The sequence below is a fragment of the Montipora capricornis genome, chromosome 10 (assembly GCF_036669925.1).
Source record: "Montipora capricornis isolate CH-2021 chromosome 10, ASM3666992v2, whole genome shotgun sequence".
Taxonomy (NCBI): domain Eukaryota; kingdom Metazoa; phylum Cnidaria; class Anthozoa; order Scleractinia; family Acroporidae; genus Montipora; species Montipora capricornis.
This window is the reverse complement of record NC_090892.1, coordinates 41108764-41124044: the sequence shown is the minus strand read 5'-3', so window position 1 is coordinate 41124044 and position 15281 is coordinate 41108764. Positions and strand designations below refer to the sequence as shown.

The 15281-nt window shown below is 39.9% G+C and overlaps 1 pseudogene; it reads left to right on the top strand.

The window, feature by feature from the left end:
* Positions 1–3111: 3111 nt before the first annotated feature.
* LOC138021847 (collagen triple helix repeat-containing protein 1-like) lies at positions 3112–5102 on the top strand (annotated as a pseudogene).
* The last annotated feature ends 10179 nt before the right edge of the window (positions 5103–15281 follow it).

Genomic DNA, 15281 nt, shown 5'->3' with positions numbered 1-15281 from the left:
GCGATACTATCTGGTGCAAACGTAATGCAGGAAAACCTCCGTCAGAGCAATTTGCAGTTAGATTTTTTTGCAGGCTATTTAACTTAAAGAAGAAGGGAGTGAATTTTACTCAATAGCGCGTTTTGTTGCCTTTGAACTGTATTTATTAAAGCTTGAAAAAGTAGAAGACCTCAAAACGGGACTAGCCTGCGTCGCAGACGTAAACAAAAGCCCTTTCCATATAATCTGCAACGGTCTGCTTCCATCGGAAGCTGCCTGCGTGTGTCCTATCTCAGACGATCGTAGACACAGGAGGCAAATATTTCCATTTAGATCTGAGGCGATCGCAGACGCACGTACCACTAATCCACTGCGTAGTCTGATTGGAGGTGTTTCAGTGCGAACATTAGTGTGTCGCCGATAGGACACAGATCATCTCAGCCACACGTTTCCATTAAAAATTGTCTTAATTAGTCGGAAGCGTCGTAATGGTCGGGAAAGTAGAACTAGATTCAACTTTCCCGATCATCCAGACTGTGTGCCGCAGATCGCCGAAGACGCCGGGAACAGATGTTTCCATATGTCTGCGACGTAGCGCAGACCCAGCTATCAGCGATCGTGTCGCAGACCGATCTCAGATCATATGGAAACCAGGCTTAACACGCTCAGCATCTCTCCTGTCATATTTTCCTCTTGTGAACTTATCGTTTTTCAGTGGTTTCTAGTGTAAGAAAGGAAGAAAAATAAAGCAAAGTTAAATATGATAGTCATTTGAGAAAGATAGTTTACAGGGAAGAATATAGTAAAATCAGTGGGGAGTGACTTGAAAGATCCAAAAATCTAATGTCAGAGACTAAAGAAAGTAAGCTTAGCCTAGTTCGGTTTATTTAATTCCATATAACATAAAATTGGTAAAGCCACTGCAAAAAATTAAAACAAGATACTTTGTTTTAGGCATTTTTATATGGATATTCTCAGTATTCTCAACTCTGTGCATCCCGTTAGTAACAATGATTTGAACCTCAAAAGATCCGCATGCCAATTGAATCACTGCAACACCGTCTGGCACTGCCCCCTATTGTGAGTCCATAGGCGTAGTAAAATTAACGGCTGTCAGTTCGTCAGTGGAGTTTGAGTTTGGAGCAACCTTATATTAAACTGGCAAATAAGTTCAAATACTCAATGTGAGTCACAAATACTCGAAATAATTATTGGCTCTTATGTTTGGATATTCAATACCCGCCGGAAAGCAAACACTTGATTTTGGCCGAAAATACCCACTTTGGGAGGCGAAAAGTCAAATGTCTCTATCTTCTGATTGCAGAAATGTGAAAGTAGTATTTTAAATTGTACAAAGCTTATATCGTGAAGATGGAATCCATCCCTTAAGGATTACATGGTATTACGAATTTTATGAGGTAGCAATAAAAACACTATTTTCGTAAATCTTATGTAAAATTGATGAAAGTTGCTCATAAAATCGGATTTCAAACGCTCTGTTTGGTATGATAGCAAATACAAATAGATAATATAGGTGGCAAATAGTAAGTGTGCAAATACCCACAACTAGGAAAACCATAGGACCCCCACGAACTACCTTTCTGGCTTTCTTGTTTTTTATTTCTTTTTTTTTTTCCTTTTTCGTTTAGTTCTGGAAGTTATCCTTTAGTTAAACATGTCCTTCTGTCCCAGCTGTTTGCAACATGTTGTCTTTTAATATATTATATTTTTCAGAAATCCAAGTTCCTGAGAAAATGTTACGCCTCAGTTGTCGGAGAGGCAAAAGGCTGGGCAAAAAAATAAGTTGTTTGTATAATCTCTTTTAATTGTTTTTTTTTTTGAAATATTTAGTAGACGCCTGGGAAAGGCCGGCATGGCATGAAAAACTGTTGACGACCAGGTTTACTATAATTAGTCAGTAGAGTTTGGATCGACCACATAGTAAGGGGAAAAAAGTCTAAATACTCAGTGTGGGTAGCAAATATTGGCTCCAATGTTTGCGTTCTTTCAACCACACCGTAGAAAATACTCGCTTTTGGTCGCAAATATCCAGTTTGGGGGACGAAAGCGCAGTGTCTATCAGTTTCAAGTTTCTGATTGCAGAAGTGTGAAACCAGTCCTTTTAAATGTACAAAGATTGTGTCGTAAAGATGGAATACATTCTTTAAAGATTGGTTTTACGACTTTTTGTGAGGTAACAAAAAACACCGTTTTTCGTTCGTACGTCAGTAGAAAAATGGGTGAGAAAGTTGCTCATAATTAACAGAGAATAAATAGAGGATATATATTACATGCCTGCGCAAAGACATCAAATTCCTCTTCGAGTGTTGAAAAATATTTCACGAGTGAGCGCAGCGAACGAGTGAAATATTTTTGAACACGAGAAGAGAAATTTCGTATCTCCAAGCGGCCATGTAATATTCTTTTTATTATATAAACGCCAATGAAATACTAAATCACTTCACGAAAGGCCTCGAAAGGCGCGATTTTCTCTTTCTTTTTTCCTCTCTGTTTTTTTGTTGTTGTTTTTTTTTTTTTGCCTTTTTCAATTCCTTCTGAGATTTTTGTATTAGATCAGCACATCCGTCTGTCCAACTGTCTTCCACATGTCGTCCCTATGTCTTACAGTTCAGAAATCCTGGGAAAAGGTTACGCTTCTGATCAGTTTCCGGGGAAGCAAAAAGGTGCGGAAAACGTTAAATTGCCTCTTAGTTGATTGTATTTTCTGTCAGTTTAATTCAGTTTTATTAATTTTGGTTTATTAATTTAATTCAGTTTAATTTCAGTCGGGGAAAAGACAATGCAATAAAACGTGTTCACGGCTAGCTTTACTACAGTTGTCCAACTAGTAGCTACCTCGCAGAAACTGGTCGCTTCTTTACAAGTTTAAGGTAATAAAGCAAGTCTAGAATCAGCAGCGCGATCAAAGCAACATTTTAAATGATTTTCAGAGGTCGGCGGTTTTATTTTGTGTTTAAAAAGGTAAAATCAATTAGCACCAAGGGTACTGAGTTTACTGATGAGTGTAAAGAATAGTAAACATCTTAAACAAACGAAGAAGAAACCGCCGTCGTAAAGTTTGATCAGTTGGTATTTCGAATTCAGAGTATTTTTCGACTTCTATAAAACTCGTATCCCTTGAGCAAAGGAAATCAAAACCATTTCTGAGAAGTTGGCCTTTGAAGAGAGCTCTAGTGAAACAAGATCACAGTAAGAGATAAGCTCCTACATAGAAGATAGGTACTTTGATAAAGCTGAAAGTCTTCAAAACAGCTCCCTAAGGCTGCATTTATTTCACCTCTATTCTCTTTCTTCCTTTCGTTCATCAGATCACCATCAGCTATTTACCAGTATTGAAAGGCAGACAATGAATTTCTTGATTTTGTTGATTTTGTTCTCAACCGCATACTTTGCACTTTGCTCGACCGAATCGGTGAGTAACAAATGTACAAATCACTGGAAACAGAGTTACTTTATTGTGGACGAAAGCATTGTCAATTATGAGAGGTTTAAACCAACTTTTAACGATGGAAAACAAGTAAGACAAATATTCATACAGCATTCCATGCAGAAACGCACATGACTCGGACTGAGCAATAAATCCATTTTTTACCTTCTCTTTTCGCCACGCGTTAAACCCCCAGACAAATAAAAATGAGTGACGACTGACACGCGCATGGAAAAAGCTGAAGGTTCGGCAGCATAGAAGAGTTTTCAGAAACCAGTTTGGCGCACGCTGCTACTGTTGCATTGAAAAGGTTCGACGATGTTTCTCCGCAATCGCCCAAATTATCACTTACAGATGCAATTATGAAACAATTTCAAAAAAACGACTTATCATCTAACGAGAACTGCAAGGGTTGCAGAATAAATCTGACTTGTGTCTTTCCGTTTTTCAACACACATCAGGTGGAAGATCCTGGTACGAAATCGACAAATGCTTGCCCAGTGGGTGGAGCACCTGGTGTTCCAGGGATTCCTGGTGTCCCGGGTCGCAACGGACGCGAGGGGCCCAAGGGAGAAAAAGGCCCAGCAGGACCACCTGGAGATAAGGGACCTATGGGACCTAAGTGAGAGCAGGGTACGCAAGGACCCAAAGGCGATCCCGGTCTCCAGGCCATGCCGAAAAATTGGAAACAGTGTGCATGGAAAAACATTAATGAAGGCAAAGATTATGGAATGATAAAGGTAAGAAAGAAACCAGTCAATATGACAGAGGGCTAAAAGCATAGGTATTCGAGTCAGCGCAGGCATGCTGTGTTCGTCAGTGGTATTTAGGGCAAGGTTGAACAAAAACTTTGTCGTTAAGTTTTAAGAAATATTTTGTGACAGTCTTGGAGGTGGTGATTGTGGAACAAAGTCGAAGACTGTAAAATTTGCCAAAATCTTGATCAGGTTGTCCATCCGGTTAGGGCAGCAATGTATTGTTCATTTTCAAACTGAATAAAATTGGCATTTATCTTTTCCGTTCCCAAACTTACTATAAACAACGTCAAATTTCATTCCCCGTAAACCTTTCGATAAAGCTGACATGAACAGCTGTCAAATGTTACACTTATTCGTATTGGAGTTTTCTTTTTCAGGAGTGTACTTTCAACAAGCTTTCAGAGAAGTCGGCTTTGAAAGTCGAGTTTAATGGCGACTACAGAATTGCCTTTTGTCTGGACTGCTGCAAACGCTGGTTCTTTACCTTCAATAACGCAGAATGTCAACCTCTGGCAATCGACGGTGTTATGCACATTCACGTTAACCAAGGGAAGGCAGACAGCAACATACACAAAACAACTCAGATCGCAGGATACTGTGAGGGGATCGGCAAGGGGATTGTGCGAGTGGCGATCAATGTTGGAGATTGCGTTGGAAAGAAAGCTGGTTCGGATGCTTACACCGGGTGGAACTCCGTCACCCGTATAATGATCGAAGAAGTGCCTTCTCCGCAGAAATAAATTAGTTTTCTTAGATCCAAGACTGATAGCCGTCCTAACATAATTAATTCATGTAGCTTTAGTCCGGGTATTTTTTAAGGCAAGTAAACTAATAGTTTATCATTCAAGATCCAAGATAGGACTTATATCATGATAATGATTTCCTTTGCTGGATATAGATTCTATTCTAAGTGTAAAATGTTGGGCACAATTTACTGGCAATAAATGAAGTCATTTTACTGTCACTGTTCAATCGAAGTAATTCACGGTTGTTGCGAATTCTGCGAATTTTGTGTGGTTTCGCTATGGGTCACGGAAGTGTGAGGGAAGACGGGTAGAGCTTTAGGAGAAAATAACACCGTAGGAGAAAAGTGGAGGGCTATAGTCCCCCTCCCTCTCCAGGGCTTCTGAAATGAGGTTCACCGGAATAGCTTGACAACAAATATAAATCCTTCCGAAAACTTTTTTTCTTAAATAGTTCAAAATTTACTTAAGCAATTGAAATAATTGGCAACCGGTTTATGTGTAATTTGTGTCACCATTTAAAAATTCCTTGGTCCGACAGATCGAGCTTGGCTGCGTATGGGCAATTGTCGTCTTACGGCGGCTGTACAATAATTATCGGAAGGGGTGCCGCCGAAAGTGGGCTTCATATTTAAGCAATAGAGTACTTTTTCCATTTTTACATAGCCTCATGTAAACACGAGGGGGAGTTGGGAGAATCCAAGACAGTTTTGCAAACCCGTGACGCAGTCGAGGGTTTGCATAAGTGTCTCGAATTCTCCCAACTCCCCGAGTGTTTAGGTGGGGCTATGTAAACACGGAAAAAGTTCTCTATTGCTTTTATAAAATATTTTCAAAAATAATTCCACAAGTGAAGGAAAATGCTGGTTTTCTACTTATAATTATTGCACAGTCCCTTAGTAAGACGTATGCCCACGGGGGCCTATTAGCAGTCACTACAAACTTTCTCCAAATGTTTCAAAACGTCCACACACATCAGTGTTGGATTTTTTTTCCGGAGAACTGACTGATTATAACAACTTTATCGAGCATTACGGCGTGCTTTGCGGGCTAAACTGGAGTTAGCATTTTAGCCCGCTGCTCTGAGTGTTCAAGAAATATCGCCGCGGCTCAACTGATTGAATGATTGTTTCTTGAATACCGTAAGAGGGGCCAAAAACAAATTACGTGCTGATTCACTACGTTCAAACAAATTTGATGTGCTTCCCTCCATACTGTAAGCTTAAAATTCTAGAGTTTTCACCTACCGTCTGATCACAATTAGGGCATCTCTTGACAACCATTTCAAAATATCGCTTTCAAATAAATAGGTTGTTTTTTTAGGAAAGGATTTTTCGAACGCAAAAAAAGAAAAATATAAATTATATAAATAAAAGCAAAATTTCGTGAACCAGCTTCGTGTGCGAGCATGCAGTGTTTGATCGAGTGAGAATGGGAACAAGTCGTTACCGAAACGCGGGAAAATACAGGATCCCCGCAGGAAGCTTTCAACGGGTTAGCAGTGACTGGTATTTTTGAGAAAGAGGGTACCTGAAATGAGCGTTAAAGTATTTAAAAAGCGCAGAAAGGTGTGCATATCAGTTTAGCCTATCTGGCAGGTGATACTATTTTATAAGCAAAAAGATCATTTCAAAGCAATGGCATCTCAGTTCATTCTTTGAATTTAAACTTATGTTCTTCTGAAATTTCTGGCCCCTTTTCAGCAAAAGAGTTACCTTTTGAGAAATGCTGAGCGTAGTTGAGCAGACATTGCCGTGCTTGAGAATAGACTGAGCACGCGATTGCGTGACACGCCTCGTTTTTACTACTAATTTGCATAAAATAATAATTTCATCCGTCGTGTGGCTCTGAGGAAAGAAGGACGCCTGCTCGTGGTGTAGCTCGAGAACTAAACTTTCTCTTCGCTCAACGGTTGAAGATGTTGAAGAACAATTTGACTCGGTGATCAAATGCAAGGGGTTCAAATACTGAACATGTACGGTTGAATGATGATCAATGTTGACCCACTGGAAAAGTGCTCGACTCAAAGGCTGTGAAGCTGTGAGATTCCCTTCCAGCAATTATTACTGGGTTGCCATATGGCAATCGAGTCGAAAACTGAGTTTTTTTTTTTCCTGTCAAGAAAGTGGCAAAGTTGCGCAGTAGTTCTTTGCTGTCACTCCCCTGCTAAATATTGTCTTTGTGCGTAGAGTCTTCGGCGCGTATTTTTGGTAGGTTTCAGGGAGTTTTAGAATATTTAATTCACCTGCAATGGCGTCGAACTCATTGCAACGCGAATGGCGTTTTAGTGCATCTTTAAACAAAACGTACCCTTATGGAGCTCAAGAATGGAACGTCAACTGGATAAACAAGACAGGCGGTAAAAAATAAACTCTGGAATCTTAAAAGCGACGAGTAATGGCCTTCGACAACAATTGCCTCGCCGTATCAAAGTGAACTGTGATTCTAATATTTTACTGATTGTAGTGTTATGTACAACACTGAAACCAAATGGCACGTTTTGTATGGGTTTAAGATTTAAACTCATTGAAGGAATCGTCCGCCTTAAATGCATCTGTGTTTGCTGAAGTCGCATCTCATTTTCTGTCTGTTGTCTGGCTACTTACCTTTATTTTGTATTCAACTCTTCACAGTCTTCAGGAAAAAAAAATCGGACATGTTACAGTGAAGAATTATTTGAAAGAAAGCTTGTTGTCCATTTTTGCTTCATTATTGAAAGAAATGGTTCTTCAGTGAAGGGTTTGATCAACAGTGTTCCAGATTAAAGAGTCGGATCTCGGGTCAATAACCCGACAAAGAAGGCTTCCCGACCCGACAGATGAAATGTAAATATTCAGTTAAATATTACAACAAAATTAAAAAACCAAAGACGGATGTTTCTTCGCTAAAAAGTACCTTGTTTAACTCTGAAAGCGACGAACGATTAACATTCTTCCCTGTAGACAAGAACCTTGACACCAAGGTGATCATGTGCACCTTTGTGGTTGCCTTGCACGTGATCAATTTCTTCCTTTTGACAGAACATCACGACCAGTGGAAATTCTAGTGCTTTTACGATCGATTGTCATTAATCTTTAGGTGAGAATTCGAAATTTATAGCTCTATATAAAAACTATGTCTTTTTTTTCTTCATCTGACTTTTGGCTGGCTTTTTACTGTTAACTCCCGGCTTTTGCGATACTATCTGGTGCAAACGTAATGCAGGAAAACGTCCGGCAGAGCAATTTGCAGTTGGATTTTTTTGCAGGCTATTTAACTCAAAGAAGGAACGAGTGAATTTTACTCAAGAGCGTGTTTTGTCGTTATCTCTGAACTCTATTTTTTAAAGCTAGAAAAAGTAGAATACCTCAAAACGGGACTAGCCTGCGTCGCAGACGTAAACAAAAGCCCTTTCCATATAATCTGCAACGGTCTCCTACCATCGGAGGCTGCCTGCGTCTGTCTTATCGCAGACGATCGTAGGCACAGGAGGCAAATGTTTCCATTTAGATCTGAGGCGATCGCAGACAAGCGTACCACTAATCCGCTGCGTAGTCTGATTGGAGGTGTTTCAATGCGAACATTAGTGTTTCGCCGATAGGACACAGATCATCTAAGACACGCGTTTCCATCAAAAATTGTCTTAGTGGGAAGCGTCGTAATGGTCGGGATAGTAGCACTAGATTCAACTTTCCCGATCATCAGATCGCAGATCGCCGCAGACGCCGGGGACAGATCTTTCCATATGTCTGCGACGTGGCGTAGACCCGGCTATCGGCGATCGTGTCGCAGACCGATCGCAGACCGTTGCAGATCATATGGAAAACAGGCTTAACACGCTCAACATCTCTCCTGTCATATTTTCTTCTCGTGAACTTATCGTTTTTCAGTGGTGTGTAGTGTAAGAAAGGAAGAAAAATAAAGCAAAGTTAAATATGATAGTACTTTGAGAAAGATAGTTTACAGGGAAGAATATAGTAAAATCGGCTTATGAATGAGAGAATCACAGTACTTCCATTTTACATCAGTGGGGAGTGACTTGAAGGCAAAAATCTAATGTCAGAGACTAAAGAAAGTAAGCTTAGTCTAGTTCGGTTTATTTAATTCCACATAACATAAAATTGGTAAGGCCACTGCATTTTTATATGGATATTTTCAACTGTGCATCCCGTTGGTAACAGTGATTTGAACCTCAGAAGATCTGCATGCAGATTAAATGACTGCAACACCGTCTGGCACTGCCCCCTATTATGAGACCATAGGCGTAGTAACATTAACGGCTGTCAGTCAGTCAGTGGGGTTTGGAGCAACCACATATAAAGGCAAATAAGTTCAAATACTCAATGTGAGTCACAAATACTCGAAATAAGTATTGGCTCCTATGTTTGGGTATTTTATACCCGCCGAAAAGCAAACACTCGATTTTGGTGGCAAATACCCACTTTGGGAGGCGAAAAGTGAAATGTCTCTATATTCTGATTGCAGAAATGTGAAAATAGTCTTTTAAATTGTACAAAGATTATATCGTGAAGATGGAATTAAGGATTGCATGGTATTACGAATTTTATGCCGTAACAATAAAAACACAATTTTTGTACATCTTATGAAAAATTGATGAAAGTTGCTCATAAAATCGGATTTCAAACGCTCTGCAGCTGTTTGGTATGATAGCAAATACAAATAGATAATATAAGTGGCAAATAGTAAGTGTGCAAATATGTACCCATAACTAGGAAAACAATACGACCCCCATGCACTATCTTTCTGGCTTTCTTGTTTTTTTTTTTTCCTTTTTCATTTACCTCTGGAAGTTTTCCTTTAGGTAAGCATGTCCTTCTGTCCAGCTGTTTGCAACATGTCGTCTTTATATAATATTTTTCAGAAATCCAAGTTCCTGAGAAAATGTTACGCTTCAGTTGTCGGAGAGGCAAAAGGCGGGGCAAAAAAATAAGTTGTTTGTATGATCTGTTTTAATTGGTTTTGTGAAACATTAGTAGATGCCTGGGAAAGGCCGGCATGGCATGAAAAACTGTTACGTTGACGACCAGGTTGACTATAATTAGTCAATAGAGTTTGGATCGACCACATAGTAAGGGCAAGAAAGTTTAAATACTCAGTGTGTATGGGTAGCAGATATTGGCTCCAATGTTTGGGTACTTCAACCACACCGTAGCAAACACTCGCTTTTGGTCGCAAATACCCACTTTGGGGGACAAAAACGCAATGTCTATCAGTTTTCGTATCGCAGAAGTGTGAAACTAATATTTATAAATATAGAAAGATTGTCTCGTAAAGATGGAATACATACATTCCTTTAAAAAGATTGGTTTTACGACTTTTTGTGACTCAGAGGTAACAAAAAACACCGTTCTTCGTTTGTATGTCAGTCGAAAAATGGGTGAGAAAGTTGCTCATAACATGGAATAAAATAGACAATATAGATGTAAAACAGCAAGTGTGCAAATACCCACAACGAGGAAAGGCATAGAAGACCCCCATCTTTCATTTTTCTTATCTTTTTTTCTCTCTCTGTTTCTCTTTTTTTTTTCTTTTTCTTTTTTTTTTTTTTTTTGCCTTTTTCACCTCCTTCTGGAATTTTTGTATTAGATCAGCACATCCGTCTGTCCAACTGTCTTCCACATATTGTCCCTATATCTTACAATTAAAAAATCCTGGGAAATGGCTACCCTTCAGTTTCCGGGGATGAAAAAGGTGCCTTTTAGCTGTTTGTATTTTCTGTCACTTTAATTGTTTTATTTAAACGTTACTAAAAGTCTGGGAAAGGTGTTGCAATAAAACGTGTTCACGGCCAGGTTTTCGTATTATACTAAAATTGGCCAACTCAGTAGTAGCTACCTCGCAAAAACTGGAAGCCTTTTTACAAGTTTAAGGTGAAGCAAGTCTAGAATCAGCAGCGCGATCAAAGCAACAGTTTTCAATGATTTTCAGTATTCGGTGGTTTTATTTTGTGTTTAAAAAGGTAGAATGAATTAGCACCAAGGGTTCTGAGTTTACTGAGGAGTGTAAAGAATAGTAAACATTTTAAACAAACAAAGAACAAACCGCCGTCATGAAGTTTGATCAGTTGGTATTTCGAATTCAGAGTATTTTTCCGACTTCCATAAAACTCGTATCCCTTGAGCAAAGGAAATCAAATCCATCTTGGAAGTTGGCCTTTGAAGAGAGCTCTAGTGAAACAAGATCACAGTAAGAGATAAGCTCCTACATAGAAGATGAATAATTTGATAAAGCTGAGAGTCTTCACAATAGCTCCCTGAGGCTGCATTTATTTCACCTGTATTCTCTTTCTTCCTTTCGTTCATCAGATCACCATCAGCTATTTGCCAGTCTTCAAAGCCAGACAATGAATTTCTTGATTTTGCTAGTTTTGTTCTCAGCCGCATACTTTGCGCTTTGCTCGACCGAATCGGTGAGTAACAAATGTACAAATCACTGAAGTCCTGTAACTTACCAGCAACAGAGTTACTTTATCGTGGACGAAAAACCATTGTCAACTATGAGAGTTTTAACTAAACCAACTTTTAGCTACGGACTCTTTTTAAAGAAAATAAGTAAGACAAATATTCATACAGCATTCCAGAAACGCCCACGACTCGGATTGAGCGATAAATCCAAATTTTGCCCTCTGTTTTCACCACGCATTGAACCCTCCCCCCTCCGCCCTCACCCCGACAAATAAAATGAGTGACGAATGGCACGTGCATCGAAACAGCTGAAGATTCGGCAGCATAGCAGAGTTTTCAGAAACCAGTTTGGCGCACGCTGCTACTGTTGCATTGAAAAGGTTCGACGCTGTTTCTCCGCAATCGCCCAAATTCTCACTTACAGATGCAATTATGAAACACAATTTTTTAAAAAAACGACTTATCATCTACCAAGAACTACAAGGGTTGCAGGATAAATCTCACTTGTGTTTTTCATTTTTCAACACACATCAGGTGGAAAATCCCGGTACGAAATCGACAAATGCTTGCCCAGTGGATGGTGTACCTGGTGTCCCGGGTCGCAATGGACGCGAGGGGCCCAAGGGAGAAAAAGGCCCATCAGGACCACCCGGAGATAAGGGACCTATGGGACCTAAGGGGGAGCAGGGTACTCAAGGACCCAAAGGTGATCCCGGTCTTCAGGCCATGCCGAAAAATTGGAAACAGTGTGCATGGAAAGACATTATAATGAAGGCAAAGATTATGGAATGATAAAGGTAAAGAAGAAACCAGTCAATATGAAAGAGGGTTAAAAGCATAGGTATTCGAGTCAGCGCAGGCATGTTTTGTTCGTCAGTCGTATTTAGGGCAAGGTTGAACAAAAACTTTGTCGTTAGGTTTTAAGAAATATTTTGTGACAGTCTTGGAACAAAGTCGAAGACTGTAAAATGTGCCAAAATCTTGATCAGGTTGTCCATCAGGTTAGGGCAGCAATGTATTGTTCATTTTCATACATTTATCTTTTCGGTTCCCAAACTTGCGCGTCAGCTTTCATTCCCGTAAACCTTCAACAAGCTTTCAGAAAACTCGGTTTTAAAAGTCGAGTTTAATGGCGTTTACAGAATTGCGTATTGTCTGGACTGCTGCAAACGCTGGTTTTTCACCTTCAATAACGCGGAATGTCAACCTCTGGCAATCGACGGTCTTATGCACATTCATGCTAACCACGGCAAGACAGACAGCAACATACACAAGACAACTCAGATCGCAGGATACTGTGAGGGAATCGCCAAGGGGATTGTGCGAGGGGCGATCAATGTTGGAGATTGCGCGGGAAAGAAAGCTGATTCGGATGCTTATACTGGGTGGAAGTCCGTCACCCGTATAATGATCGAGGAAGTCCCTCCTCCGCAGAAATAAATTAGTTTTTCTTGGATCCAGGACTGATAGCCGTCCTATCACGATCAATTCAAGTAAATTTATTTTCCTGAAGTCGGGTGCTTTTTCAAGGCAAGTAAACTGATAGTCTATCATTCAAGATCCAAGATAGGACATATCATGATAGTGATTTTCTTTGCTGGATGTAGATTCTATTCTGAGTGTAAAATGTTGGGCACAATTTACTGATAATAAATGAAGTCATTTTACTGTCACTGTTCAATCGAGGTTTTGGTATGGGTCACGGAAGTGTGAGGGGAGAGGGGAGAGCCTTAGGAGAAAACAACACCCTTTCTGAGGGTTCTGAAATGAGGTTCACCGGAATAGCTTGACAAAAAATTTAAATCCTTCCGCAAACATTTTTTCTTACATAGTTCGAAATTTACTCAAAGGGAAAGTACGGCCTTTACCTGCATTATCATACTTGACCACTCATTTGGGCTTAATGTGTTTAAATAGCCAACAATGATGCTTCAAAAAATGTAATTTCTGACGTTTGAATGGCGTGAATGTATTAGTCAGAAATTAATATTCTGTCGGCACGATTTTGAGGTTCGCGGGTGGTTGTGGGGGTTGTTCAAGAGGTATTTAGGGCTTTGGCGGGAGAATTGAATCATTCTAGGTCAGTTAGTCGTCCTCTTCGCTCGTTTTTCTTTAGTCTTCTTCCTTCGTGTTTATTTAATCATGGCGGTTCCCACTGAAGTGCGGGAATTTATCAGCAGTGCGCTCGCTGAAAACAACAGGTCCTTGTTGGGGCAGATTTCCAAATTAGTAGCTGATTCGGCTGAGAGTGTTTAGCGTTCTAGTGTGGAAGCTGCTGATGAGCAGTTGCGTGAAATTAAAAAGCTTCGTAGAGAGGAACCGAAATCTTTTAAGCGTAAAGGAAGCGAAGTTCAGTACAAATTCAATTCAAAGCTGCAGGATACCTTGGTTGAAGCTAAGTCCCACCTCGAAACCAATGCAGTTGACAAAGCCAAAGCCTCCCTGTCAGAAGGTATGTCTATGGTGACTGAAAGGCAAAAGCTTATCCTTTTAGCAGACAAGTCCGAGTTCGGTTGGAAGACCGTTCAAGAATACACCCAGCATGAGCTTGCTGATAGTGAAGCGGATGGCAAGAAGATTCGCAGGGCAGAAGAAAGAGCTGAGAAGGCTTTAAAGTCCGCAGCTGCTAAGAAGTCTGCAAAACGGCGTCCTTTTCTTCGCTCTTACCGTTCTCAGTTTTGCTCCCAGGATTATGGAGGTTCTTCTACGTTTAGTGCTACGCGTAACCAGAGTGATCGGCATTCCTTTCCTCGTTCGTCTGGGGCTCCAGCAAGATCTGGGAATTGCTTCGCTTGTGGAAAATTTGGCCATTGGAGGTCCGAATGTTCACAGGTTTCTCGTTCTGGTTCGAAATCTGCAGCAGGTATCAATTGACTAGGACTCGACGAAAATCGTTAGTGTGACGTTTGCTTTCTTGATCCCCCGTGTGATTGGGTTGATGGGAACAGCTTTGAATTTGAAGATGTGGTTTCTGTTCGTAGTTTCGTTGAACTCCCGCAAGTTTCTGTTAAAGGCAAACTGTTGAATTCTATCGATCATTGGAAATCCTTGGGTGCTCCAGATTTCATTTTGAATATAATCAGAGACGGTTATAAGATCCCGTTTATCTCTACGCCCTCACGTCATCATTACAGGAACAATGCGTCGGCCGTTAAAGAGGCGGATTTTGTTGGCGAAGCTATTCTGGAACTTTTGCGCGACAATCGTATCGAAGAGCTATTCTCTCCTCCGGATATTATCAACCCACTGAGTGTTTCAGTACAGAGCAGCGGCAAGAAGAGGCTTATTTTAGATTTAAGACATGTCAATCTGCATGTGTACAAGTAGAAATTTAAGTGTGAAGGTTTGCATACCATTAGGAGTGCTTTTTCTTTTTCAAACCCAGAATTTCTAAACAGAACGCTACATAATGTTTTTCTCTCTAAGAAAAAATGTATTTTAATGGGTGATATTAATATAAACGCTCTTACAAAAACGAGTATCTCCAAGGAATATCTTAATTTAATACAATCAGAAGGATTTTCTCAGCTGATTTTTGAAGCAACTCGTCTTACTGAAAATTCACAAAGCTGTATTGACCACATCTTTACAAATATTTCAACTTCTTGTTCAAGTGGCAGCCTCGCAGTTGAGATCGCGGACCATCTACCAGTCTTTACTATTTTGTACGACCCAAAATTTAGTCCATTTCCTGATTATTTTGAATTCAGAGACTTTCGGGATTTTGAAAAGGAAAATTTCAAATTTGATTTACGAAGAGAGAACTGGGACTCTATTTACAAATGTAATGAAGTAAATGAAAGCTATTCTAGGTTCCTCCATATTTTCAACAAAGTTAGTAATATACATTCACCACTTAAAAAAGCCAAGATTAAACACAAAGCATACAAGGCGTGGATTACTTCTGGTTTAATAAACTCCATAAAAGTTAGAGATAAACTATATAAGA